At 55.5% G+C, this 26,487-nt stretch overlaps 1 protein-coding gene across 4 annotated transcripts in view; it reads left to right on the top strand.

Moving 5' to 3' along the window:
* The window catches only part of CASZ1 (castor zinc finger 1), a 144,222-nt gene that overhangs the window by 55,761 nt on the left and 61,974 nt on the right, over positions 1–26,487 (top strand). For all 4 annotated transcript variants that reach the window (XM_073233178.1, XM_073233181.1, XM_073233180.1 and 1 more), the window contains exon 3: positions 22,539–22,591. The gene's annotated coding sequence lies outside the window, so the exon portion shown is untranslated. The remainder of the gene's footprint in view (positions 1–22,538; positions 22,592–26,487) is intronic.

Below are 26,487 nucleotides of genomic sequence, written 5' to 3'. Positions count from 1 at the left end.
GTTAATCTCATCCTTTTACACTTTTAAAAAGTGCACAGGGTCCCAAAGAGCCTTGGCTTATGTAGGTCATATCTATCGATATTTACCATATTAGGAATTAAAGTTGAGAAATATTGTTTAAAACTTACTAACTCATTTAAGGCTAACAGCGATAATCCCATTACATGTTAATGTGAGAACATATTTTTATGAAAATAGCTGTATTTTCCAAAATAAAATTGTAGTGAGAAGAGTGGTATTGCTTTATATTTCTGACAGAAGACAGCTGGACTCTCAGAAGTGCTTCTACTTTCAATCTTTGCTGATATATTGTTTTGCTTAGTCTACGAAGAAAATTCAGCTTCCCAAGGATGTGTAGTTGGAAAAGGGAGGACTATCGTAATAGCCGTTGTGGATAATGGTGGATATTCTCCTCTGATACTACACTAAAACTCAGCGAGTGGTGTTTCTTGAAGGTCGGTTGCCGTGTGGAGTCTGAAACCACATCAGTGAACTTTGTGTACCTGTGACCTTAAAACCCTTCGGTCTTTGCACTCTGAATGCATCCTTCCCCAATGCGTGGTTTTGTAACCTCACGCATGGGTCATTTGGAAAATACTGGCTCACTGAGGAATGCAGATCTTCCAAATGTTGACACATTTCATTATGTGATAATAAAAAAATGACATTCGTTCATAACATCACCCATCTCAACAGAAAAATTGTTAGTTTTAGGATGCTGTCAAAGTCACAGTGGCAGAGTGTTTTCCGAAAGTCAAAATTTTGCTGGAAAGCTCAGATTTTGTCATTGGCAAAGAATATTGTTGGGTTTCTTTTTCCCCTTGGCGACAGTCTTACTTTGTTCACTTGTGAGAAAAGTTTCTGCCAAATACACAAATCTGAAAAATCATGGTTTGTCTGTTAGTCACTCTTTCAAGTAAAAATGGTGTTTTACATGCAAAAAGCAGCTTGTTCAGCTCTTGACGCAGTCACATGAGCACATTTCCTCGAGACAAGCATTGGACTTGAAAATAGCAGCTGCACTTTACCTGTACTTCTCTTTCATCCCTCAGAATATTAAAAAGACATGTACTCAAGGGTCAAGATTTAATAAAAATTAATAATTTTTATAGCTTCATCAAGGACATTCTTAAGTGAATGTGGCTTTTTTTCATGGAAAGTGCAGGGCAGTGGATGGAGAGCATGGTGTCTGCCCGCACACTGCTGGGATTTGTACTGGGGCTCCAGGAGTTTTATCCACTGTAGCTTTGGCACCATCAGTGCCAATGTCACCATAACGAAAAAGGCGAATTGCATCTTAGTATTATTAGAAAAGGGCCTCAGGAATCCCCAGAGGCCCGCAGACCATACTCTGAAAACCACTACCCCGAGCCACTCCGGTCTCTCTCTTGCTTTGTCTCTGTCTCTCTTTCTGTGATTGGGATTGAAGAAAAGTGTTTGGCTCTTGCCCTTGGTTTCCACCCTCAGAAAGGGCTAAGTTCTTGGCCTGATTCAGCCCCTCCTCCCGGCTCCCTTTGCTTCTGTGCATCGGCAGGGCCCGGCTGGAGCTGCCCTGGGGAGAGAGCAGGGGGTTCCTCGTGGGGCCAAGGGAGAAGGACTGAACCACCCTGCAGGCCGCATGTCTGGGCGCCAGCCCTCCCCTGGCCCGTGGCTGAATCACTCCTGTGGAACCTCACCCACTCTCAGAAAACCCTCCCACAGCCCTCTGGCATCCCATTAGGGCACAGGCCTGTCTTGAGCTTGGGCTTCCCTTGCTCCTGCCCCGCGGTGGCCCAGTTTCCCATCAGCCACCTGCCTTCACGCTGAAGGCCATGGGGGGCAGGAGACAGAGGCAGGCCTGCAGCCCCTTCTCCTCCCTCCACCTCCCCCAGCTGCCTCCTGGCCACCTCCCCCAGCATGGCAGCCTGTCCAAGACACTGGGTTTTGTCCCCTCGATCCGGGCACCCTGAGAGAGAGAGAAAATAGCTGTCCTGCGAGCGGTGGGGGAAGGCCTCTTGTTTTCACCTCTCAGCGGCTGGTTTTCCCAACTTTCCCATCCCAGCTCCTGAGGAACAAAGGGCCTCAGGCCCCCGTATGCTGGGCCTGGCCCAGCGAGGGGACTCACCAGCTACTCTTTATTGAGTCTTCAAGCGCTGGCCAGGCACTCCATTAAAAAGCCATTCCCCTTTGTGCTGCCCGGCCCCCAGCTGTCCCCCCTCTCATGTGACGGTCGGTCACAGTTGTAAAACAACAACACACAGAGTTGGCAACTAACGAGGCTTTTTTTCAAGCCAGGGTCTCCATGGCAACCCCCGTCAATCACCCCTCAGGAGCGCTTTAACCTGACCAAGAGGGGGAAATAAAAAATAAAATAATAAAAAAAAAAATGCTAAGAAAGAAAGACTTGGAAAGAGCGAGAGGCCAGAAGACAACTGAGGAGGGAAACAATTCACAAAGTTTCTGGGGTTTGCGCCCCCAATGGGAACACAAATGAAAATTTGATCAGTTGGACAGAATTGTCCCAGTGATCAGAGGGGTAGGACATTCATTTTAATTTTTACATGTTCGTACATCACAACTAATTTACACAAAGGCTTCTGGCATATTCCTGTGGTCCATAAATGACAGAACGTGGTTGTTTGTGGGCACAGTGGGAGGGAGGGCAGTCCTATGGGCAGTTAGAGTGAATAGATGGTGCTGTGGGCTCCAACCCAGAGATGCCCAGTTTATGGCCTCAAGCCAGCAGGGAGAGCCATTCGAGGCCTGGCTAGAGGCCAGCAGAGTGTCTGAGTCCTTCCATGTGCGGCCTGGTGCCAATGGGGATGGCCCACGGTATGTGATGGGCATGGCGCCAAGGGGACATTTCGGGGCCCCGAGCTCAGTGCCATGAGGGAAGGGGCAGGCCTACACCCATGATGTGTTAGGGAAGCTGGGGGGTGATGGGCAGTGGCAGGACCCCTCTTTCTTCATATGATGCCATGCCAGCAGATGTCCACTCCCTGGGCACGTGGCACTCCGCCAGGGGTGAGTTCAACCTTCCATGTGTTGGCACAGAGCCGGGGGCTCAGAAAGCCTGATTCCTCCCTCCCTCTCCCTCTGACACTCGTACATGCTGCCTGGCCACTAGCCAGGGGCGCCACAGGTTCTGAGGTCTGCACAGCCTGGGCACGGGTGAGGCCTGGCAGCTGCTGCCTGGCCCTTCTGAGGACTCTGATCAGGAAGGAGGAAAGGCCAGTTTCTCAGCCCAGACTTCATTTCTCAGGGCCACCGGTCCCCCTGAAATTGAGGGCTCTGAGCCCTCTTCTCCATGGTGGGTGGTGAGAGGACAAAAGTTCCTACCATGGCTCCCAGCACACTCGGGGAGATTTTCCTCATCTGACCTGGGGCCTGAGGGGAGCACTGAAGGGGACCCTTCAGAGAGTAGGTACCAGGTCTGAGTCAGCTTAGGCGCTGCTGGGCCATGCTGAACCTGGGGGTAAAAGAACTGAGGTTCTTGTGTCTGTGTTTCTGGGAGGCTGGATTTTTTTCTGATCTTCCAAGGCCTTGTACAAACCTGGCACCCCATAGCAAACAGCGGATAATTGTGATGGATGGATGGACAGATGACCTGGCCATAGCATGGGGTTCCAGGGCTACTTCGTGTACTGTGGGCCGGGGACTGGTCTTGAAGACATTTGCCCCATGTCTCTGGCTTTGCAGCTCCTTGTGACAGCCTGGTCACTGAGCTCCCTCCAGGCCTGGAACTGTTGTGGACCCAGGCTCCCCTCTGCCTCCACTTTAGCCCCCAGTCCTTCGGCTCACCACTCTGGGGCTCTGTCTGCCCCCGGAGTCAGCACAGCAAAAATCTTTGCAGTTGCCCTCCAGCCCTCTGGCCATCAGCTCTCTCTTGTGTCCTTCCCCTTGATGGTGGGGAAGCTGGCCCGAGGCCCCATCCAGTGCTATTTACATGACATCTCAGCGGGCTTGGCAGCGGCGGACTCACCCCCTGAACCATTCTCCCCCAAGACAAGAAGGCTAGGGAAGACTCCCTGGTTTCGGCAGCCCCTGTCCAGAGTCTCACTCACCTCCCCTCAGAGCCCTGGGTCACTGCTGAAGTGAGGACCCTCCAGGGACTGCAGTGGCCTTGGCTGGGCCCCATCTTTGCACCTCCTTTCCTGGGTGCCTGGGAAGCTCCTGCAGGAAAGGAATGCTAACAATCTGCTGGTGTAGTTAGCTGGCACCGTACCCAGGCAGAGGCCGCTCCGTGCCAGAGCCTAGTAAAGACGTTGGCGAGGGCTCCGCTCCCCATACCCGGAGTTTCCTCTGTCCGGATTGGCGTGCGGCCTTCAGCCGAGCCTGGGGCAGCATGAGGAAGAGGTGGCATCCTCGACAGGCCCCAGCCTGGCCTGCCTGGAGGGCCACACCTCCTCACCACCTCCCTCTGGCTCCAGCCAGGAAGACCAAGGCAGTGATAAATACTCTAGCATTTTGTGAAAGGAGAACCGAGAAAACAAGATGTGGGGTGAGTCAGAGAAAGATGGGGTGCCAGAGCTCTGAATGCTGGTCAGTAGCATCTGGGTAGGGGAGACCTGACTTCACCTCTCAGAGCCTCATTTCCTTCTCAGTAAAATATGGATATGAATAGTGCATCTCCCTTCTAGGGTTTCTCTTACTCTGTAATGAGAAGTGGATATAGAGGGCTTTGCCCTGCCTGGGACGAGGTAAGCCCTCAATAAACATTAACAACGTCAGTGGTAGTAGTAGTGGTGGCGGCACTAAGAGCTGCTCCATAGGTGGTTTCCAGGAGTCCGCGAGATAATGTATGTAAAGCACTTAATACACTGCCTGACGTGCAGTGGGTGCTCAGCAAATGTGAGCTGTCATCATTATTATTTCCACTATTATTATTATTTCCTGGTGCACTGAGGTGGAGCCTGTCACATGCCTCGAGCCCCGCTCTTGCTATGGAGGGCCCCTGGAGATGCTGCCCTCCTGCTGAATCTGGCTGGTCCTTCCAGAACATTCAGCAGACCCCCGTGCCCCCACATTTTACTCTTCAACACCTGGCCTGCTTTCTTGCAGACCCCCTGTCATCCCCTCCCCTCCCAGTTGTCACTCTCACTCACGGGTCCAGGATTCCCCTGGGCACCACCCCTCTGGGGTTTCCTGGCAGAATGGGCTCCCCCGAAGCCTGCTTCTGCTTGCTACCCCAGCCTGGCCTCCCCCAGGCCTGGAATCTGACTGGGTATTGTAACATAGTAGCTGAATGAACTCAAGTTTCAAAGGTTAATATCAAAATCTGGAGTGGATTACCTAAAAATTACTTACAACACCATTAAAATTCTGAACTCTTTTTGTTGTGGCTGTAAATTAATTTAAAATGTCAGGTTTTTTGAGAAATCCAATAAGAAATTGAGCCAACAGAGCAATCTGCAAACTGTCTGGCAAAGAGGAAAGTGTGTCTCTTCAATCGACAAGGAAAAATATGGAGCTTAACTGGAACCATATGGCTTAGTACTTGAGAGAAATCTGCTGAAGAGGGAGGGCGGGAGGTGGGGGGAGGTAGGAGCTCAGCTGACAGCCACACACATGCAGAGGGAGGCCAGAGGGGAGCAAGGCCAGCACGGTGGCTCTGGCGCAGCCCAGGGGCCTGGCAGGAGGCTGGCAGGAGGCCTACTTGGCTGTCCCCTATCCCCGGTCACCAGGCTGCCCCAGGCAGCGACCTGGTCAGTCCACGGTCTTGACACATTCTTGCTGTGCTCATCCAGGGCTCCCTGGCCAGCTCAGAATCCTACCGCCTCCCCTAGGGGAGCCCCAACTCCCTCCTTCAGGGGAGCACCGGCATCCAGCGTCCCTGCCTGGGACGGCCACCTGCGTGTCTGCGAGGACTGCCTTCCCTCAGCCCTCTGTGGGCCTCCTCCCAGCCAACATGTGGTCCCCATTACTCCCGAATTCCCCCAGATTTACAACACATTAAGTAATTTGTAGGTTATTTCAACTCCAATCTGCTAAAGTTGAGAAAATCAAAATTAAATTCAAACCACAAGGGAACTTCAAAGAAAGAGGAAGAAAAGGAAGACAACACTTGAGTGGGGTCTCTTTCCCAGGCCCCCCATCTGTCCCCCTTGTGTCATCCTCTGGGGGCCTCCCACCTGCTCTCCTCACCCTACCTGGGTCCCCGCTGTGCACAGGGCAGTGCCCCGGGTCACCCTTCTGAGTGAGGATGCAGAAGGCCAGGGGCATTTGGGCACTGGTGCCTGGCCCGGTGGTGTGGGCTGGAAGAGGAGCGCCTCTCTCTGCCCCTGCGGCAGCAGCCCCTGCCCCTACTAGCTGGGTTAGCTCTGAGCTCTGGAGCCTGTCTGTTCACGCTTCCAACCCATTTGGGGGGAATCTCCACCGGTGCCACACAGGCTCCCAGTGTGCCTGGGACAGCTGACAGCTGGTCGGTACCACCTGGCCTCCTCCATTTAATAGCCCAGGTTACCTTATTTTGCTTTCTACCCTTTAAAACAGCCTTGTAAATAAGCAAACACTCAGTGCCAAGGCACCTTCGGCTCTTCGCCAGGCTGGTAAATATTTTAGTAGTGACTTGGTAACAGTTGTGTTCACTTTGATTTCCTCAGAAAGGTTCTTGGTGCTGAGGAGGGGGCCATGTCTCTGGGAAATGATTTGCTGGTTATTTATAGTCCGGCTCCGACCACGTGGCCTTTGCTGCAACCCTGTGGATTGTATGCTGGGGTATTTTTAAAGCTGGTGTGGCATTAACCTTGTACCCCTTTCAGCAAAGATGGGGGGACTGTTTCATGTCTCTGAAAGTGCCCCATGGGGAAAGAGCCCCAAGGTCCCAGATTTGGGAACAGATTCTAGGTTTGCTGCACCAAGAACCTGAGTGATCTGGGCTACTCAGGCAGACGCTAGGGCTGGGTGTGAGTTTGGAGTTGACACATGTTGATGTAGTTTGGATTTGAGGAGAACACTGGGAAGCAGGGCTTTGGGGTTGGGGTGCATGAGTCTGAGGCAGCCCAGTGGCCACCTGAGATGGGTAGCATAAAGCAGACTATGAGAGTAACCAGGTTGCCAGATGAAATGAAGGGAAAATGCAACAGTGGGATGGGTTTTCTAGGCATCGGGTCCTGGAGGGCCTGAACCACAGGGAAGAAAGTGGGAGACAGGGCCAGGGAAGACTGAGGGAGAGAGGGAGGGAGTTCCAGTTTGGTGTCCTGGGGTCTGGGCCTTCCCCCTAAGCTGTGGCAAGGGTGCCTTTAATGTACAGGGCTTCCCTGCCCAGTGCCGGGACGCTGGTCTCCCTGACTCTGACTTGCTCATCATGCCCTCCATACCCTAGACTGCCATGTCTGATGAGGCATGTGCTGCTCCCAGGATGGGCACCAGGGGATGGGTGAGGCAGTGGAGAGCATGGCAGGTGACAGGCAGCTGGCTTCCATAGACTGTTCAGAGCCACAGGTACCTACTCCTTTGTTTTACGGGAGGGTTTCCTGCACAGATGGGTGTGTTTTAAGGGCTCTAATTCATGGCACAGTGAGACCACATCCGTGTTTCCCAGTGCCCCCAGGCTTGCCCTCAAGGTGGGCACAAGCAAGGCAGGAGCAAGGCCTGCCCTGTCTTACTTGGCTAACGGCGGGAAGCAAAGCCGGGGAAAGTGGGTGCTTCCAGCCAGGGAAAGACAGGCGCAGTGTTCCCCAGGACCCCTCCTCTCGTCCCACACTCCCGGGAGGAGCCTTCACTCTGTGGGCCGACAGCTGGAGCACTGTTAGGCTGACCAGCCGCCCACTGCCGCTCCCCAGCCACCCGCCTTCCCCTTCGGCTCCTGGTGCCCCAACACACACCCGCCGTCTGCACCCACGTGCACCCCGTTGGCCATTGGTGTTCCGTGCTGTGGGCGTGAGTCAGGTGAGCAGCAGACAGAGAGGCAGACCCAGCTCACCCGCTTCCCGGCGGGACTGGGGCCAGGGCTGTGCTCTTCCCAGAAGGCTTCCAAGCTCCCCCTCATGGCATCGGTGGAGCCTGTCCCAGGGTGCGGGGGCAGGCCTTAGGGGGGAGTGTCTGCCCTGCTGCCAGGGCCCAGCTCCTCCTGGAGCAGCGTGGTGGGGTTGCTGGAGGCCCTGCTGCGGGTAGCCTTGGAGCCGATCTATGCCAGTGCCCACTAGATGGCTGTTGCTTTGCTGACCCTCAGTGGGAGTGATCCCACAAGATGCAGCCCCCACCATGCCCTCAGTCGGCCCAGCGCAACAGAGAGTTTCAGGGACCCTTGTGGCTGCTGGGCCTTGCCTACACTGTCACCCAGTCTTCAAAGGCCCTTAGAAACTCTGGGGAGTTCTGGGAGAGGCAGGAAGGTAGAAGAGGCCACCTTGGAGCACCCAGAATGTTTGAGCTCAAGTGGTAAGAGATCAACCATCCAAGTTCCCAGGGCCCAGTCTGTGCCCTCGTCTCCATTGTCTGCCGGCCACGGTGTGGGCTAGAAGGCTGCTTTATCGAATCTTCTTTCATCTGCTGGCCCCGAGTTTGGGACTGTGTGGCATCCAGAACCCTCTTGTCCTTTACCTGGTATCTTGAGCAAAATGTGTATTTTCCAGTTCCCCCTTGGCCTTAGGGAATAAGGATGCCCATGAACACTCACTCCCTTCCCCACTCTTCCTAAAGGAAAAGGAAGCCCCACGGTCCTGAGTCACTCACGGTGGTCAAGGCTGGGCTTACTGACCTGTCCACTTCAGTGCAGTCACAAGCAAGGGCCTGACGTGCAGGTGTCTGTCCAGCCACAGTGATGTCCCATCAACCTCAAGCATTTCCATAGACTCCCTGCGTCATCTTTAAGGGGATTTGTCATGCCGTGCCTCAGTTTCCCTGAGTGGCTTCTTTCAACAAGTGCTGCGAAGACCTCCAGGTGAAAGGTACAGTGGGAAAAGCAAGGGAACAGACAGTGGAGGGCAGTCATGGGGAGGCCCTGAGAGGCTCCCTCTGCTTCGCCTGAACTTCCAAGCACCTAGGAGCAGGTGACAAAAAAAGCAGGTGGCTCAGAGCCAGGTGGGAAGGTGTGTTGCGAGGCCTCCTCCAGCCTTTCAGATCCCGTGGGTGCTGAGCCTCCTCCAGTGGGTCTTTGGGTCAGTGTCTATGGGAAGCGCAGCTCAGAGTGGCCTAGGAAGGGAGATGAACTGGCCAAGTCCCAGAGAAGGTCAGCAGGCAACCCTGTGGGGCCAGAACCAGGCGGGATCTCCTGCCCCTTGCCCGACGAGGGTCTGGTGGGCAGGGGCCCCGCCGACAGGTAGCTGGTCGCCCTGTTTCTCCTTGATGGCTGCGTGGATGAGTCCTGGATTTGAGCTCCCTGAGAGCTGGGAATGGAGGAGATCCTCTGAAAATGATGATATGTGACAATCAGTCACAGCAATTAGTGTTTTGGTTAACAGGCCTTTTTTGTTTTCTCTCACCCAGACAGAATGTCACAAATAAATCCTCTCCTGCATTTGCATATTAATTGGATCGGAGACGTCAAGCATCTTTCATTAAAGAAAATGATCTGCATATTTGGAGACATAAAATAGTTATTTTGATGGGTTTTTTTTCCTAAGATCAGGGGGTGGGGGAGGTAGGTGATGGGAGCAGTAGAAATTGAGGAAGAGCAAAGGCAAGGCCGACCCCTCTGGCTGGAGTTAACCCTGCACGGCCTGGAGTTGGTGGGCCAAGTTTGGGCAGGAGATCGTTAATACCTAAATAAATCCAGGAGCCAAGGGGCCTCTGGGCATCAGGTGGTTGGTTGCCCAAGAAAGGCCCAGGAGCTCAGCTTGGCCCCTGTGCAAAAGGGATCCCACCAGAGCTGGGGGCCAGGAGGCACACTGCAGGCCCGGTTGCTTCTTGCTGGGTGCATTTCCCTAGGGCAGGGGCAGTGCCCACCTGTGTCTTGGAGCTCTCCGCTGGCTTTGCCCATTCTCTGTCGTCCGTCTCTAACCTTGACCCCTGGGTCAGCCTAGTCCTCCAGCGTCCTGCTCTCCTTTCCTCTTGGCTTACCCATCTGTGCCCACTTTCTGCATCCTCTTTGACCTTGGGCTTCCCTGCACCAGTCATTTTCCCTCTCCCCAGATGGAAAGTTTTCTGGGGGCAGTAGAAGCAAAGCCTGGAGTCATTATCACATGCACTCGAAATAACCCAGAAAGCTGCTGAGCCCATATTAGGGCATGAGGTCCCCTGGAAAGCTGAGTGAATGCACAGGTTTTGATAGGCAAATGTGACCACTGCAAGTCATCCTGGTTCCCCCTCCTGCCTGAAACTCAAGGTCCTTGTCAGCTGCTTTAGCCGGTGTCACCCAGCACAGCCTCCTTTAGGCATTTCTGAGCTCTCCCAGGCTCTTTGGGGAGCAGAGCAGGGAAGCTGGTCAGCAACATCCAACTTGCTCCCCAGTCTCCCTGCCATCACCAGCCCAAAGGTACAACTCCTTGCGCCATGTCCTGGCTAGAGAAGTGTTTAGGTGATGATGACGATGACAGCTGCCACCCCTTTTTGCACATGGAAAGTGTGTAGACGCTTTGCCAAGAGCTTTGCACTCGCTGTCTCCTCAAATCCTCGCCATAAGCCTCTGCAATGGGCACTGTCGTTGCACACATTTGATAGATAAGGAAACTCAACCTCAGAGAGCCCAGATACCATGCCCATCGGTGCCCATTGGTTCAGACCTTGCAGCCAGAGCCAAGCTCTTCACACAGGCTGTGGGGCCTCTGGTCAGGGGCTCCTGGTTTGATGGCAGCCAACTCTAATTCTTGTGTGTGAAGTCAGAGGTCTTATGTTGAGAGTCTGTCCCTCTACACTGCTGCCTCCTACCACCCCACTGAGAAGCCGTGCCCGTGTTCACAAGATTTGCCTTCCCCTGAGGGGCAGGGAGCTGACCCCAGTGGGTTCTGTGGGCCCTTGAGTCTCAGAGGTATCTGTTCCAGCCCTGCAGAATCACCTGTATGCTCTTTGTGTGCAGTTTTGCTTAGAATTCCCGCCCTTCTCAGACCCTGCCAGTTCTCCCCCAGCAGTGCTACAGGCTCCTGCACTCCTAGGGCCATACCTGAGGGTGTGGCCCAGCTCCTGGGTTGAGCTGCGAATTTGCTCACCTGCCATGCTTTTCAGGTGGGACAGCCTCTCCTTGTGACTGGGAGTGGGCCCGGGCATCCTCTTGGTTTGGTACTGAGGATCCCCTCTCCCCAGCACCCACATTCTAAATACTTGGTGAGTGCAGCCCTGGCCATGACCTTGAACTGCAGGGTCTTTTCTCTTCTGCCACCTCTCCCAGTAGCCAGTGCACTTGGGCAGGAACACTGCTCACAGGTCTAAGGGGAAAGCAGTGAAGTGCGATTGAGGACGAGGGCTTTTCATTCTAAATGAATGGTTTGGATTCTGGCCTGGCTGTATTTATGAGCCATGCCCCCTAGGCAGATCACCTCCCTTCATGCACCTCCATTTCTTCCCTTGAAAAAAGAGGGCTCTAACTCCTCCTGTGGGCAGCGCCTGAGGAGTAATTTGGCTCCTCTGTGTTGAGTGCCTGAGGTGGAGCACATCCCGCAGATGCCAGCTGAGGGGGCGTGTGCTCGGGTCAGGACGGTGGAAGGGTCTCCTGGGCTGAGGGATGGAGGTGACTGTTCCCCAAAGCACCTGACAGCTTCACCCAGCTCATTCCTTTCCCACTGTGGCCTCAGTGACTTTAGCTGCATGTGCTTCTGGGAAGACAGGTGGGGGGACCTAGTTGTCCTCAAATTGGGGTTCTTGGAGAAGGGGCCGTGGGTGCCCTCCTCTGGGAGAATGTGGACGGGCCGGGTGTTTTATGGAGTCTGGGGGAGTCCTACGGTGGTTGTATCTGTTAAATGCCAAGAAGCCAAGTTGGTTTAATATGATTGTAGCTGCTGCTTTGATAAATCAAAATAATTAAAAATAATAAATTTGATTCCTCAACCAACAGGCTGTGTGTGGGTGCAGGGCCTGGGTTGCCAAGCTAGGGCCAGAGAGGTGGGAGCAGGCACAGGAAGGCCTGTCTTTGTGGGATCATAAATGGGGAGGTGGACGGGAGCTCAGCCTAGAGGTAAGCTCTGCAAGTCGGTTGGGCGAAGAGTGTCTCACTCAGCAGAGCTGTTGGCCAGCCTGGGCTGGAGCCCCAGCTGGGCCGGCCACTGGCGCTGTGGCCTCGGGCTACCCTCAGCTTTCTCCTCTGTCAAAGGGGGTGGTAGTTCTACCCACCTCACAGGGCTGTGAGAGGAGTGTGGGCCTTGCCGAACCCGCACTCCAGCCTGACGTGGGGGCCTGTCAGCCCCTCTCAGTCTTGTCTCTGCACCTGGGGTGCTACTGTGACTGAGGCGACTGGGCGGGTTCGCAGCAACAGAGCTGCCCTGCAGGCCCAGCCGCTTATGGGGCTCTTCCTCCAGCTGCCGGCTGTTGTCCTGACAGAGGATTGTTCTGTTTATGAGGACATCCCCTGTTGTAGGACATGTCTATAGATAGCTCCCTTCTGGTTCCAGAGCTGGGGCAGGAAGCACGTGCCACTCCCTGTGGACCTGCATCCCTGGTCAGGGTGCCGGCCGAGTCGGAGGGGGAGGGCAGCCAGCCCCTTGGTGCCCCCCTCCGTCACCCCACCCACCGCCATATCCTCAGGGGCTGTACTTGGTGCCTGATCCAGAAGAGCCTGAGCAGCTGGAAATCTGAACCGAGAGGGGGGCGCTGGTGGGGAGGGAGGGACAGGGTGTCTGTCTCTTTAAATGCACTTTGTGTCAGTGTGATAAGGAATTTGATGGCTTTATCAGAAATACCAAAGCTTTATTTAGCAGGGTGAGGCTCACACCACTCAGCTCCACACAATCTGCTGATAAATTGCAAAAAAGGAAAAAAACCAACGTCTCACCAACACCCAGCTCAGCAAGGGAGGGAAGGCAGGCGGATGGAGGGCAGGGACGCAGAGTAGCAGGTTCGGGGGGATTGGGAAGTCGGGGGGCATGGGCACAGTGGGCAGGTGCCCTCTGCTCCCTACTGGTAGCCTTTGTAGATTTTTCTGTTACTAGCTAAAAAGTACAACAGTTGTTTTCATTCTTCCAGAGAAAGGGCTGGGTAAAGAGAACTGTCGTCCTCCTTGGCTGCTGTGTCTCCTGTCCTGGTCCCTGTGCCGGCACAGCCCATCCTGGCTCTGGGTGAATCCTCCGGCCGGGGCCAGCCTGGGGATGAGGGAGGGGGCTCGCAGAATGCAATGGAGACTGACTGGGAGCTGCCCCTCACTGCAGCTCCCACAGAGGGTCCCCATTCCATACACTGTGGCCAAGGAAGCTGGGGAGGGAAAGGCTTGAGACAGCGGGCACTCTGGGCCCAGGGTGAGGTCTTCACCCAGGCCACAGCGGGAAGCTGCAGTAACTACAGCCTGACTGCAACGTCCCAGGGCCTTCTTGCTGTCTGCAGTTGGACAGCTTTGGGGAGCCCCCTATCTCAGCCCTTCTAGAGTTCTTGTGTCTTCTGAAGGATCAGTAAAAGGGAAAAATGGCATTTTCATTTCTGTTTCTTCCTCTTTGAGCCTGCTTTGCACCCCAAGTGTCTCTCTGCCCCTGCTCCTGCCCCCCACCATTTGGCATCATTTACACAGGCTCATGTGCATCAGCCCCTGGGACTCCGCTTAGCTGTCCGCATCCCTCCCTTTGCCCTCTGCTCCCCAGAATCTTTTGATGTGAGCAGACCAGCTTTATGCCATGATCCTTTGTATGTGCCGTAAAGGTTTTGCCTCTTCCAACCAGCTTGTGCGTCTGACTTCCTCTGGAAGCCAAGGGGGTATCAGTACTCTGGGTCCCTGTGAGCCACGTGGCAGGCAAGTGAGTTGGGTGCTGTGGGTGGCGGAGGAGGCACCTGTTTCTCCAGCGTCCTGGGGTCTGTCCTCTGGCTGCACAGGAGCACCTCTCCTGGCTCAGCTGCTGTCCAGCCCCCGGCTCTTGATCCCCTTTCGAATGGCCCCACCATCCAATAAAGCCCCCTGGCTTGGGGTCCTCACCAGGGTCCCACCCACCCCGGCTTCAGAGCAGCTTCTGCTGTCCTCCCCACAGTGTTCCTCATGGTGCCTCACAGGGGTGGTTGAGGAGGGGTGGTCTCTGCCCCCATGGGTGTCCCCAAGCATGGCTGAGGGGCCACGGAGTTCCGGCGCCCACAAACTGACCCCTCCAATAGGGTGGAGGCTGGGTGAGGCCCCAGGTTGCTTCAGGGGCAGTTACAGGGAGCCCAGAGTCCCACTGGCCAAAGGCAAGTGTAAGCAGAGTTGGAGAGCAACCCAGCGCTGAGCACCACCTCCCTGGAGCCTAGGAAGGGCCGGCCCGTGTGCTCCCTGGGGGCAGGGGGCCGGAGGGAGGCCTGCCAAAGTGAGGCCCGCAGGTCAGTGCTGCGGCCGGCCAGCCTCAGGAGGTCCTTGGCTTTAGGTGGTGGAGCAACAGGATTAGCCCGGCTGCTTGGAGAGGGAGGTGCTGGGCGGAGAAACAGGGGAGCTTGGAGGAGAGCTGGCCAGGGAAGGGCAGAGGGTGGAGGAAGCTGCAGAAGGGCCGCAGCCGGCAGACAGACAGGAGGAGTAAATGGAAGTGACAGGGTCAGGCCAGACCTTTGTCCTGCAGCCTGATTAGAGAGTCTGCCCTGGATTTCTGAAACTTTGGGATGTTGTCGGACAAACTGGAGCTTAATTCTGTCAGAGCGCTGGGGAGATTAGAATTGACATCCTGGGAGCACATTCCTGTCTGGGCAGAAATCCAGTCCCTGCTGGGAAAAACCTGTGAAAGCATGGGCAGCCCAGTGGTGGTGGCTGCGGGTGGCGGGGGGAGGGTCCTCTTAGCCCCAGTGGCCACTTCAGCCTGTGGGTCAGAGCTGGGAGCTTTCAGAAGGCTGGGCTCTGTTGTTGGAAGGCTCAGGCCTGGTGGAAGGAGCGGAGGCGCAGCAGAGCCGCCTCTGAGTCTATATCCTGGTACCATGCATGCCTTTCCTACTGTGCTGCCTTGGCAAGAAAGCTTACAGTTGTTGAATCTCGGTTTTCCCATCTGTAAAAGGGGACAAGTCTGCCTTCTGGACCCACTGAACTTTCCTTTCCTTTGAAGTTGGAGGCCTAACCTTGAGAAACTGAGAGGAACAGGCCAGACTTTCCTTCACGCTCAGCCACAGCACAGCCACGTCCTGCTGGGAGACCATGAGTCTCCCTGGCTGAGCTCCCCAGCACTGGGCGGCCCCAGGGAGTGCTGTCCCTACAGGATGCTCCAGCTCAGGCCCGTGAAGCTTCCGGCCCCTGTACCAAGTGGCTCTTGTGCAGCAGCCAGGCCCTGTCAGCCATGAGAAACCCACAGTAAATCTTAGAGATAGCCACATGCTTCCCTAAGAGCTCCCAGGAATCCCTCTGCTCAAGCTAAACGAGCCCAGGGAGGCGACATGGGCCCACCTGCCAGGAGCTGCCAGTCCAGAGGGCTCCCCGCAGACCAAGAGATGTGGGTGGAGGACTGAGGTGAGGTCCAAGCATCTCTCCCCAAACCAGGCTGTTTCCAGAACAGAATACCCCCTCCCCACTTCCCTCCTGATTCTAATGACTTTTAAATATTGGTAAATATTTTGGCTAATGCAGGCTCTCATGGCAGAGAGCAAAGCTGTCTGCAGTTCAGGACCTACAAATTATTTATTAAAGATCTGAGATGCGGTGCAATTATGTGGAAAGAACCCAAAAAATTAAATAAATAAGTAACAAAATAAATAAATAACAGCCACACTGGCCTCTTGAAGGCTTGGGGAGCTGCATACATGATTGCCGTCTTGATGAAATCCCCCCGGATGTAATGAGCTGATTTTCTGCTGTTAATATTGCATCTGCTGATGAAGGATTCGTTAGGATAATGGAACGAAGCTAAAATATAAATGACTCCCTGTCAAGAAGCAGCTTTTGTTTGTTGATCTCCTGACAGTTCCTGGGCCAAGGCAGGGGTTTATGTGCGCACACGCATTCAGGAGCAGGTGGGAGGGTTGGGGGTGAGGGCTTGGTGGGGCTGGCTCTCTGGTTATCCCAGACTTTCCCTTTGAAATGGAACTCCCTGACTTTGGGGAGCCTTAGGATCCTGTGGGTGGGGATGTCATTGCCTCAGAGCCTCCCTCCCCGTCTGGAAGGCAGCTTGTGGCAATTAGACCATGGGCAGCAGCAAAAGTTATCTGGGGAGCCTGGCAGAGATGGACAGGCGGGGCCACATGTTGGGATCCACACGGAGAGGAGGTGCACCGTGTGTGTGAGGGGGGACACAAGCATCAGGGACTCAGGATCATTGGCTCCTGGGTGGCACATCCGAAGGGACCCATCATCAATGGAGCCACTTTTCCATACTGTCTCCTCCCTCAGTGGTCACAGAAGCAACTTGTGGAGCCTGGGAGTATCTCAGATGGTAGTGCACGCCGTTCTTGAGGATTTGAGAGAAAGAGAACCCATGTGAAATTATGGGGATTCACCTCCCCACCGCCTTGCTTGGCTTACCTGAAACCCATGCTGAGCTGCCCCACAGAGCATCTCTCCTTTTCTCAGCTGCGGCTGCCGCTGCCCTTCTCATTCTGTATCACTTGATTGTCGTGAAATGCACACAACATAAAATTTACCATTTCAAACTGTATGCTTCGGTGGTATTAAGGACGTTTACAGTGTTGTGCAACCATCACCTCTGTCTAGTTCCTGGAAGATTTTCCTCACCCCAGTCAGAAACGCTATACCCCTGAGCAGTCACCTCCCGGCCCCTGCCGGTCATGGCTACTAATCTGCTTTCTGTCTCTGTGGATCTGCTGATTCTTGGCCTTTCCTATAAATGGAGTCTTATAATACGTGATCTTTTGTGTCTGGCTTTAACTCAGCATCGTGTTGTCGAGGTCCATCCATGTTGCAGTGTGTTAGCAGCGCTTTGTTCCTTTTTACGGCCAAGTAATGTTCCACTGGGTGGACTGTCACATGTTGTTGATCCAGTCATCAGTGGGTGGGCCTTTGTGGTGTATTCGCCTTTCAGTGATTGTGACTAGAGCTGCTGTGAACATTCAGGTTTTTGTTTGAGTCTCTGTTTTCCATTCTTTTGGTTACATACCTTGGAGTGGAATTGCTGGATCTCTCTCTGGCTTCTTAACAGCAGGGGCCCTAAAAGCTAATAATGGGATATTTATCGAGCACTTACTATGCACCAGAGCACAGTGCTGTACATGATTTTGGTGGGTTTTCACAACCACCATGAGAATGGAAGCTCCGTGAGGACTGTCTTGTTTTGCCAAGTTCCCCAGGTCTAGGACAGCACCCAGCATATAGCAGGGACTTGAGAAATACGTCCTGGATGAACTGCCTTTGAGATGGATACTCATACTCCACTTTGCAGTTGAAGAAGCTGAGGCCTGCAGAGGCTAAGCAGCCTGTCCCAGCAGATACCATGGTAGTAAGTGGCAGAGGCAGGATTCAAACCCCATCTTGCTGCCATAGGCTGTATGTTTTATCTTCTTCGTGCCTAGCACAGTGTCATGCACACAGTACATGCTCCATGGATACTTGATGACTGCTTAGGGTCAGACTTGGGTCACTTCCTCTGGTGGTGGGGCAGGGCAAAGCCCAGGGCAGGTGTTGTCTTTCTATGTGTTTGTCTGGCAGAATGTACCCATCTGTCCAGGGAAGCACTATGTCACCCACATTGAGTCCTGAGCTGCCAAAGGCAGGATTGGACCCTGCCAAGCACCCCTCCCAGTACCCTGGAGAAACCCAGCCACCAACCAGGACCCCTCTTCTTGGGGACAAGATGAGACCTACCGGGAAGATCTGAGGCACCTCCACCTGGAGTGGTCAGGCAGGGCCTCTGGGAAACGGGAGGTGTTCCTCATCTTCTGGGGTCTTAGGAGAGGTGGGGAAGCTGGCTGTTCTCATGGAGCCCTGAGAGAGTAAGGCAGGGCCTCCCAACACAGCCAGGCCCCTGGCCAGGCCTGTTTCAGTTTCAGATGGGAAAAGAGGACAAGCCAGGGTACGCAGGGCAGCACCCCACAGAGGGACTAAGGGCCTGGATGGGGACGTCTGAGACCAGGAGGGTGAGCCAGAGGGCCTGAAGCTGATGGGGTCGGCTGGGCACCACCCTGCTTTTTAATTTACTTATTTACTAAAAATGTTTTCTGAGCCAGGACTTGAGAGAACAGGTGGCAAAACCCTTTCCTGCCCCCAAAATACTAGACCCTCCCTCTGGACCTTGTACAGATATTTCAGGTTTCTGGCCAAATTCGAGCCCAGACTGTGCTTGGACCCCGACCCTGAGCCGGTCCTCGGGCCTGCTCTGACTCCTGGAGCCGGGCAGCCACCCCCGCAGGCCCACCCCCTGCCTGGGAGTATCAGGTTTCTTCCCCGAGGCGGGGGCCTGCACCCCTCCCTGGCTGCCACCACATGGAGACCTGACACCTGCTGGATCTCGGCCCTCGAGCCTCTCATTGTCCCGCTAACCACTGTGTAAAAGTTTCGGGCTTCCTCTGACCTTTCCGTTTTGCCCGGTTATGCTGCGGCCTCCCCACTGACTCGCATCCCCAGCGTCATTGCCTGGGTAACTGCTCAGCCTGCCTGTGGCCTTTCTCTCCCCCAGCAGCACTTTCTACTCTCTTTATTTCCTCCTCATTTCTCTTTTTCTCTCGGTCTCTCTCTCTCTCTCTCTCTCAGTCTCTCCATCTCTCTCTTTTTTTTCACTCTTTTAACATGGTTTTCCTAAAAAGTTTTTTAATCAATCAAATTTGAGGCAGAAAATAGGTTTTGTCACGCCTGGTCCCGGGGTGGTGTGGCTCTCACTCAGGCTCCTGACAGCTCCTCAATGCAGGAAGGAGGCCAAACAGAATATTTCTCGGGGAAAGTGCCCGTTTCCATGACACTGCCCCTTGTTGTCTGCGCTGCCCCCTCCCCGAGCTGCCTGACACGGCCTCAGCCCCTGTGAAAGGGCCAGGCCAGGGAGAGGGTCTGTGCGAGGATGGGGGAGGGGGCAGGGCAGCGCTGGCGGGTAGATGGGCAGCCGACAGCTGCCCTCAGCCTCCCTGGCCTGAGAGGCTTGGCAAGCAGGTAGAGTGTCTAGGACCAGGAGCCTGGCCTGGTGCTGCATAATCAGCTGCGCCTCGTAACTATGGGGCCATGCAGCCAGGGGTGGACACTCCAAAGCCAGGTCCTGGACCGTCGGTGCCTCCATCCAGAGAGGACTGCAGGTGGGTGAGGCTCTTCAGGTCCTGGTATGCTGGTCACAGCAGCTTCTTGCCATTTCTCCTCCCCTGCCCCCTTTCTCCTGGCCTGTCCCTCTTCCCCTTTCCTGTGGCAGCCCCTTCCATGGCCTTGGCCTCCTCCCTGCCCTCCCCCACCCAGCACTTCTGAGTGCCCAGGAACTTCTGGTCCCTCCAGCCCCCAGCCCCACAGTCCCCCGGGAGTGCCCTGCAGGCCTCTGAGTCTTCCTTCTCTCTTCCACTTCCTCTGTGCCTCCTTCCCATCTCTGTCTTTCACCCTCATTTCTCTCTTCTACTTTTCTCGCTCTTTTATAATTAATGATTAGTTTTAATTGGTTTGCTTAGGCAGCCTGACAGTAAATTAACAGAAGCCATCCCAGGGCTGCCAGGCTTGGGTGAGAGACCACTGCACTTCAGAAGTGGCTGGGGGAAAGCCTCAGGAAGCTGCCGACTCCCTGCCTCGGCCTGTGGGCTGGCTGGGCAGGCCTTCAGAGGGAGGGCAGGCATCCCCTTTCATGTTCCCATTCATGTAAGGCATGGTCCACACTTCAGAGATTAGGATCAGGTAAAAGGAAGGCAGGGCCCTGCCTGTAGACTGGGGCAGGGCTTGATTTCACTTCCACCTGTCCTTACCCTTGCCATTGGCCACGGGCCAGTGAGGTTAGCGGTGTGACACCTCTGAGGCCAAGATTCTGCTTTTTGACACGGACACGAGGGAGCAGGTTACAAGGCTGTTGTCACTGTCAGCTCAGCTGCCTGCCTACAGTCAGCCACCTCATCCTGGAGGCTCGAGGCTCTGGTTCTGTTTCTGATTTGCCATGTACCTCTGTGCGGAACTCAGCCCTGTGGTTCTCAGTCTTCTAGTCAGAGTACTTAGGATAATGAACGTTGGAAGGACGGGTGGATGGTTGGGTGGGTGGTAGGGGATGAGCAGATGGATGATGGGTGGGTGGATGGACAGGTGGTTGGACAGCCAGCAGGGAGTGGTTACATTGGCCATGACCCATGAGCACGTCACTTCTCTTTCTTAACCAGGAAGGGCTGCACGCCAGGCTTTCTGAGTATAGGGGCTCCCGCTCTGCTCTGTTTTCCCACTCTGTACATGTCCCCTGGCCTTGCAGAATCCTTCCTTAACTTAAGCAGCCTTCTGACTCTTCTGGGCCTTGGGTGTGCCCAGGCACTCACTCACACAGGCCAGAGCCAGACATCAGGGACAGCGGGAGGCAGAGAGAGACAGAATGCCTCGTGAGAAAAGAAGATAAAGTTGAACTTCTCAGGCCCCCGCTGGGGTTCCAGAATCCACTCAGTGTCCCAGACCCCACCCAGAGACAGCCTCCCTGCTCCTGGCAGCCAGACCCGCCCCCGGGGCCGGTGAAGGACAGAACCCCAGTTCGCATCCCGGTCCTGGTGGTAGCATCCCCTCCGACAACTCCGGGAAAGTTTTCTCCCGATTGTTCTGTGTGATCAGATCTGCAAGTTGCTCTCTAAGCTTCTTGTCACATTTTGACTTAATGAAGTGCAACTGCTGAGGGATTTGGGTTCAGCGCTCCGGTCTCCCGCGCTCCCTTGCTGTCAGAAAACAGGGGTGGTTGGGGACAGCAACACAGTGCTGCAAGTCGTTATCATTCCGGTCAGTCTGTTTAACACAAAATTAAACAAAGAACTAATTAGTGCCTCATGAATTAATAAATGCACAGTTGCCAGGGAGGATGGGAGGGGAGAAAAAGGTGGTGGAAGGGAGATACTGGAGCTTTGGAGTTGGGGGGCTTTGGGGGTTCAAGGGAGGCTGGCCAGGGTGCCTGGAGAGACAGCAGGCAGGCGAGTGTGGGATGGACAGGACAGTGATGATGCCCACTGGTCCCGGGGCTGGCCGGCTGGGATGCAAGCTCTGGCTGCCCAGCGCCTCAGCAGAGGCCTGGGGTCCCCATCCCCTGCCCCGGGGCCCAGCACTGTTTGGCCTCCACTTCATCTACCTGACCTCTCCAACTTCCCTTTCCCACTCTCCCAACATCTGCCCCCTCTTCCATCTGGGCATGGCTCCCCCTTCCTCTCTACTGCCCCCTGTCTCAGTCCACCCAGCTCTCTGCAGACCCCCGGCTTCTCACTATCTGGGTCAGATGGGTGGTGGCGGCCCATGGAGCAACCCTCCCCAGCTGCTCAACGCTACCCGAGCCCTGTGTCCAGTAGGGTGGGCTCTGCCCCGGTGGGCACCCTCTGTCCAGGCAGCCCAGCAAAGGCAGCGAAAGCAGGCAGAGGACCCAGCCTCCTTAGGAGGACGTGTCAAGTACAATTAGCATTATCTGTCTAAACATGTCCTGGGAACGGGAGGGCGGGTGGCGGGACTGGGTGGCATTCCAGGAACTCTGTACAAGGTCACCTCACCTCTTGCAATCCCCCCAATCTGATTTGGGGATTACACAGCCTAAAGAAATTGGTGTTATTCCTCTTGCATCATTGATAAGCCACAATGAGGGAGTGGGGAGAAAAACACCACAATAAACAGAAAATCCTTCTGTGTGTGGGTAGAGTGCTGAGGCCTGGGGGGCCTGGCTCAGGCCGGGGCAGGTAGGCCCAGGTCAGCAGGCAGAGGGCTCCATGGGTTTTTCTCCACATAAGAAGTCTGTCCCATTTGAACCTGGCCCCCCAAAATTAAGCTCTGGGCAGGAGGGTCTCTGCCTGGCCAGCTGGGCTGGTTGTGTGTTGGCTAAAGACCCACTACACTGTTGGGCCTTTTTCTCTCTCCCACGTGGCCCCCAGCGTGGGTTATTGTGACTCATCGGTGGAACCCCAGGTGGCAGGTGCTGCCGGAACCCCATTCATGGGTCAGGCCTCTTGGTGCCATGGCCCTGTCCACCCTTGCTCCCCTCTTCCACTTGCTACAGTGAACAGCTTGGCATCTCCCATTTTTATGTTCAGGGGCCAGAGGAAGAATAAATGAATGGGTGATGTTTACTCTGTCGTTGTCCCCAGTGGCTGCTCAGCCACTGCAGCTCCACAGGAGACCCCCCCACCACGAGCTCCCCTCTCTGCCTCTGTGGAGGTGTATGGAGCTGTCTAGCCTTTCTCTCTTTCCTTAGGGGTATCCTAAGGGCCGGATGGCCACGGTGATCAGCCCTCACTGCTTTCTGAATATTTTCAAAGTTTGGTTGGCATATACTTTTAAGTGGACCCAAATCAGTGCCCACCCAGCATGTCTGAATTTTTTGCCTCATTGGCCAGCATTGGAGCATCAGCTACTTGCGCACAGACAGCAGGAGCCCCAGCAGGAGCCGTGGGGCACCCAGCAGGATGGAGGGCCCGCACTTGGAGAGTCGTGGGTATCTTGCCTTGAAAGGCTAACAGGGTTCTTTTCTCTCCCTCCCCAGGATGAAGTGACGCCCCTACTTGAAGAGAGGAGCCTCCGAGGACCTGCTACAAGGTAAGGCCTGAGCCTCCTCCCTGATCCTGTGTCCTCTCCCCTGGCTGGTGACCACTCTTCTCGTACATGTCACTCTGGGCTGGGTCCAGCTGTGCTGACCTCCCAGGAGTGTAGGGAAGATGTAGACAGGGAATTGGAGCCGTGCTGCCCATTTGAACCTGGCAGGAAGAGATGGCCCCAAGCAGGAGCATCTCAGATTGGCTCTTAGGCTAGACAAGGGGGAGGGACACATGGATCACAGACTTTGGGCAATGTAAGCCAAAGGGGCTTGGCTGCCAGGGCTTGTGGTGCCCACGCTTGGCCGCCTGGTGGTACCATGCCCAGCCCTCCACACTGCTGTCTGCCCACTCTGGCGGCTGCTGTGGCTCTCCAGAAGCTCTGCTTGTTGCTGGTGCTTGGGGAACCAAGTAGACTTGGAAGCCACAGAACTCCAGCCCTGCCTCCTTGCATGAAGGCTGCTGGGCCCCAGTGGCCTCCTCCTTCCTCCATGAGAGGCTGGCAGCAGGATGCCTCAGGCCCTGAGCCCAGAGCAGATTGGTGGCCTGCCCTTCCCAGGGCTGGGGCTTCCCCAGCTTGGCCAGGCCTTCACAGGCTATCTGGTGGGGGGGGTGGCTGGCTCGAGGAACCTTGGGGGCCACCGGGCCTCGGCCCCAGGCAGCGCTGTGTCAAAGGTGACCGGTGGAACGCCAGTGTTATGTAAATAGCGGGACCTGCCCCGCAGGCGAGCTGGCTGGCTGCGGCCATCCATCATCTGCCCTCCACGGGCGGGGGCAGACGCGACACCGTGCGCCTGCTCCAAACCTGTTTGTTTTCCCTTTGTCTCAAGCGTTTTGGGGGCCCGGCTGGGACTGGCTCGGGTTTTGTCCTTCGGCCCCCTCCCCGGGGATGATGGGGGGAAGGGAGGGGAATCGCCCCGCTCCCACCGCGGCATCCCTTTTGGACTTCAAAGGCTCCCCCAGCATTGTCTGTGCCTGCGGGCAGTGGCCCTGAAAACGTGATCAGAGGCGGCCGGGTGTAGGGCAGGCCGGCCTGCGCCCTGCGCTCTCGCTGGGGCCTGAGGATTCCTCCCTTTGCCCCAGCACCGCCCTGGTTACAGCGCTGCTCCCTGGGCCTCTCTGCTCGCCTTCCTCTCCCCCGGTGTTCCCTCTGGCCAGCCCAGCACCGCTGCTGCCCCACACTTAGCCCCAGCCTACCACCTCTCTCATGGCACTGAGATTCCTAGAATGCGACAGCTGCAGGTCTCCACCCCTTCGGGTCGCTGAGGAGAATCTGAAGCCCAGGGAGGGTCTCCCTAGGAAGCTGGGAGCTGGGACCGGTTCCTGGACACGGGCTTCCCGTCGTCGCTAGTGCTTGCTCTCCTTCCCTTCTCCTCCACCCTCTTCTGATGCTGAGAACCTGACTCCCTCCTGAGGCCTCTCCCCAGTCGTTTCCTCCACTTCTCAGCAAGATCCAGACTGGTACTTCTGTCCCTAGGTAGTGGGGTGGAGCCCAGCATCTGGGGCCTGAGGGTCAGCCCCAGGAGCTTCCATCCTTTGGAGCAAGGCTTGGCAAAAGATGGCCCTTGGGCCAAATTTGGCCCACTGCCTCTTTTTGTAAATAAAGTTTTATTGGAACACAGCCACACCCATTCATTTGCAGATTGGTTATGGCTGCTTTCACTCTACAGCAGCACTGCTGAGTAGCTGCAACAGAGAATGTTTGGCCGGCAAAACCTAAAATATTTACTATCTGGCCCTTTACAGGAAAAATTCGCTCCCTCCTGCCCTCTATTATTATTATTTTTTTAAGTGGCAGAGTATACATAACATGAAATTTACCACTGTAACCATTTGTAGGTGTACAGGCTCCCTGGCATTAAGTGCGCTGTGTTGTGCAGCCATCAGCCTGCCCTGAGCTCCTGTCTGCCATGGGATTGCACTGAGGGGCCCAGGCAGTGGTCTGGGAGCCTCTTCCCAGGGGCTGTGGGGCGGCTGGCCGTCCCTGTCTATTTGGGGCCACCTTCTCTCTCTGTCCTCTCCTAAGGCTTCATCCTCTGTTCAGTCCCACCCACCTAGAAGTATCCCAGCTTGCCCTCTCCTCAATAGCCCCCACTTCCTTGGAGCCCAGCATCCCAGGAGCCCTATGTCTCCATCCTGCAGCCTTTAGCAAGTTCTCAGATCTAGTTTCCTTCTCTGTAAGACAAGTGATTATCTACTTTGCAGGGTAATTGGGGCACAAGAGTTCATGTGGCCGAAGGTGTCTAGCCCCGGGCCTGATAGGGAGGGAGTGCCTGTTCGGGCCTTCCCTCCTCCCTTCTCATGCCTAGAGTGGCAGCCATCCCTGGGCAGGTTCCATGGAGTTCCCCACCCTTGCCCCAGGACCTCTGAGTCTGGAAGTTACACGGTGAGTGCTTGGTACCGAGGCAAGGACCAAGGCCGCTCCAACACATTACTAGTGCTGTGAGCTGATCTGGGAGCCAGGCTCCAAGCCCTGGAGGAAAGGCCGGCAGGGAGGGGGAAGGGGGAAGGAAATGAAGCTGTGCAGCAGTCAGTCTGGCCTGGAGCTGTGTCCCCACACAATCCACTGGTCACCCTCTCTTGCTGCCTCTGCTGCCATCTCTCCTACTGTCCTCCTTCCGTGGGCTCCTAGCCTTTTGTATATCTCGGTTTCTGCCTCCGCACAGTCTCTCTGTATCCCACTAGTCTCTCTTCCTGCTCACCTTCCCTCCACCCAGACTGCCACCCCCAACTCCATGGTGCACTCTCTCTCCTTTTCATCTACTCCGAAGGCTTTACTTTACTTCCTTGTCACCCTAATTGATTGCATTAACCTTTCAGCGTATTGGATTTCCTCGGCATCGTGCAGAGAGCCCTGCACAATATGCTTATAATCTGAGCCATAATGGACAGTTTGCAGTCAACAAGCCCCTTCTCCCATCTCTGCCATGGGTCCCGATGACATCTCTCTTGCCCAGGCCACCATGGCCAGCAGGGGTGGGGCAGTGCAAAGGAGCTAGGAGGAAGGAAACACAGCTTGGACCCCCAGTGGATGGCCCTGCCTCTCCCCTCCTTCTGGCTATGTCCCCAGCCCTGCCTCTGCTTTGCCAGCCCCCTGGTCTTTGTGAGTCCTCTCTGTGTGGCCTGTTCCTGGGACTCTCTGATTAATGAGTGGATGATGGCACCAGCTTGGATTTGGGGAAGAGAGTTCCCTGGTTCTCCACGATGGTTCTTAGAGAAAACTGTTGCTCCCTTGCTTGCCCGGGAGGTTCTGAGGAAGGACGATGGTGACACTTCAAGAGCTAGCAGGGAGCTGGGAGGGGTAGTCCGAGATGGCTGGGTTTACCTGGCCCCTGAGCCAACCAAAGGCCTCTGTGGGCCTTCTGGGAGCTGCGTCCACTCCTAGAGATTGTGTGGGAGCACAAGGGAGATAGAAAGGGAAGTGCCGAGCCAAGGGAAGACCCTGCTGGGGCTGGCCATGGGTACTGGAGGTGGCTGTCACCTCTCCCAGGAGGCAAGGAAGCCAGCCCTGGGACACCCAGCTTGGGCCCCGCCTTCCGCGCTGGGCTGGGTTATGTGATTGGGTGCTTGGTGGGACTTGGCTCAGAGTCTGTCTCCGATCTAATGTTTGGCTGCAGCTTTCAGCAGAGACACCTGCCTTCATCAAAGGAAGAGAGGCATTATACAGGCAGCAGGGCAATAAGCCAGAGAGAAGCCTCTACAGGGCAGAATGGCTGACACAGGGGAGGCAAGGGAGAATGAAAGCTGGCTTCTCAGGTTGGTAAGAATGGGCTCCTTCAGGTGCGTGCCCAGATGGGCACCTGCTCATTGAGGCAAAGGAGCCAGCCCATGCCAGTGCCTGGTCTTGGGAGCTCAGGGCGTCCTGGCCTGGTAGGGCCTGGCTGGGGCAGCCAGCCCTCA

The sequence above is a fragment of the Manis javanica genome, chromosome 4, assembly GCF_040802235.1.
Source record: "Manis javanica isolate MJ-LG chromosome 4, MJ_LKY, whole genome shotgun sequence".
Lineage (NCBI taxonomy): Eukaryota > Metazoa > Chordata > Mammalia > Pholidota > Manidae > Manis > Manis javanica.
The sequence above is the reverse complement of the archived record's forward strand: the minus strand, read 5'-3'. Positions and strand labels throughout refer to the sequence as shown.